Below are 2,675 nucleotides of genomic sequence, written 5' to 3'. Positions count from 1 at the left end.
TGAATCAGACCATCAATCCATCAAGAAGAAGAAGAGTTGGCTTCGTTCCCTGCCTTTCACTACGCAAAGAAGTTTTGGAGCTGCTTACACTCTCCCTTATGTGGAAGGGGAGTGGGAAATATAACCCGGTTCTCCAGATTAGAGTCTGCTGCTCTTAACTACTATACCAAGCTGGCTCTCTCCAGTTATAGTCTTGTCTCCTCAGAATGGCAGTGGTTATCCAGGGTCTCAGGCAGAGGTCTTTCACATCACCTTCTCTCTGATCCTTTTAACTGGGGAGTGAACCTCGGACTTGCTGCATGCCAAGAAGCCACCCTACCACTGAGGCATGGCACAAAATGCTTGTGTTTGAATTCCAACTGCACAGTTGAACAGCCTGCTGTTTCACACCTTGCAACTGCAAAGATTTATTTTAAACAGCTGTTAACATATTATAGGTTAATTAGATTTTCCAAGTATATATTTAACCAAAGGAATTATCACTTCCTTTGGCTTTTAAATAGTGATAATTTTAGAATCTGCACAGAGCTTTCAAAGTGTTCACTGACACTGTCACGTTTAACTCCCCACAACAACCCTGTAAGGTCGAAGATATTATAAACCCCCATTTTGCAGTTGGAAGAAAGGGCTGTGGTTAAGTGCACACTTGAATGAGATCACAGTTAATTTGGGATTCCAAATTCAGGCTGATTCATACTTACCAGAATTTCATGTTATCTCCATACTGCATATATCGTTTATCCTTGAGAGAAATGCTTTGCAAGGTTGCGGTGTTAAAAATATGCTTGCTCAACACCATCAAAGGTGTTTGAATACTGTGATGGAAACTAGTTTGCCTGGACTCACCATTTTGATAGACTCTCATTAACAGTTTCGGCCACTACATGATTCAATATTTTCAATGGACATTCTTCCTCAGCAAAGACAAACGATGATTACCCTTGGCCAGTGTACTAACTGAGTTAGCATGACCTACCTCACACATATTTGTCTTAGCTCAGGAAGGATGACCCTAGAGCACACTAATTTATGCAGTTGCTCACAACTGTAATGCGAGTCGCTCACAAAGTGTGATGTTTGCTAACAATACTCTGTAGCTTAGAGGGAACATTGCCCTTGGCGTAGAGGATTGAGTGCCAGGAGACTTGGAGGGGAGAGCAGGCAGACTTGGAGGTGACACAGAACACAAAATTGGTTATCTTGCTTCCCCTTTTTGCAAAACGACCCCTACTTTTGTCTATCAAACATTTCAAACGTACAGAAATTACATTGCTTGCTGCCGCTGGAGATAATGTATTCCTTTGAATTTCTACTCTGACAATTAAATCCCAGTGAGGTCCCCATCCCTAACGCTTTAAAGGAATGTGGCTTCATGCATCTGGCACCCATGCACTTACACCAGGCAACATCGATCTGTCTGCATCTCCATTCATCCATGTGATGCCACACTCCTTGTTACTGCTGATCACCTGATTGACTTGCATCTCCTATCCAGACTGCTATATATTGATTTTCGCTGTGATCATTCTTCACCAGCCAGGCAACAGTGCATAGATAAAGACTGGTCATGAATTCTTAGTTTTAGATGATACATCATCAACATCTGGTCATCTGGTAGGTGATTAACACATGGAGTTCAACACCGCAGGAGGTGGTGGTTGTTGCGAACATGGGGATCTTCAAGAGGGGATTGGATGGGCATGCGGAGCTGAGGTCCATCAGTGGCTATTAGCAACAGGGTACTGTTGGAACTCTCTGCAGCAGTGAAGCTCTTTATTCTTGTTGCTAAGTTGTGGCAACAGTGTGAGGGCTTCTAGCACACTGGCCACACTGGTGAACTTCCATATGGCGCCAGGATTTTTTGCCACACTGGCCACACTGGTGAACTTCCATATGGCGCCAGGATTTTTTGCCTCTTTTTGAAACAGAGTGCTGTTTTGGATGGGCCATTAGCATCAGAACAAGACCAAATGCAAGCCTTTCTTTTCCTTGGGAACAATCAAGGTCAGACAATGGGTTAAGTCTGTTGATAGGATTACTGCTGGAGGGCTTCAATTGGGCGTGGGGGGGAGGCTCAGAGATTTGAAGTGGCCCAAAGGTCACCCTGATAGCTTCCATCAGGTTGCAGTTAGTATTTGAGCTCAACTTCTAAGCAGGAGAGTCCAGTTAGCAAAAAAATATACTTTGTGACCTGGCATTAACGTTGTTAGCTGTTGCACAAATTGTTGCGCTTTGGGGTCATCCATCCTGAGCTAAGGCAGAAATGTGTGAACAGGAGGTTCAAATATGTTAGCTAGCTCACACAAAATCATCATAGAGGGAACAGTGTTCAGGACCAAGCATATTAAATTACCCAGCCATGCAGACAACCTTGCCCCAATAATTATATTAATTAGTACTGCCTCTTTTGGCAGCTGTGTGACATAGTGCTGATTTTGCTGGGACATTGGCATAGTTCAACAGGCCTTCCATTGTGTTCCTATGTTCTCCAGTTTTGGAGAAGCCTGAGGGATGGAACTTGAAGATTTTCCTCCATGACTCATCTCAACTCTGTAATTTACATCCTCATAGGAGAACACAACAGTTCCCAAGGTGAAGGGTGGGTGGGTGGGTGATAAGGGGAATGAAGGTTTGCTATGAAGAATTAGGGTTGCCAAGTCCAATTCAAGAAATAT

The sequence above is a fragment of the Heteronotia binoei genome, chromosome 15, assembly GCF_032191835.1.
Source record: "Heteronotia binoei isolate CCM8104 ecotype False Entrance Well chromosome 15, APGP_CSIRO_Hbin_v1, whole genome shotgun sequence".
In the NCBI taxonomy this organism is placed as follows: Eukaryota; Metazoa; Chordata; class Lepidosauria; order Squamata; family Gekkonidae; genus Heteronotia; species Heteronotia binoei.
Note: the sequence above shows the minus strand (reverse complement) of the source record.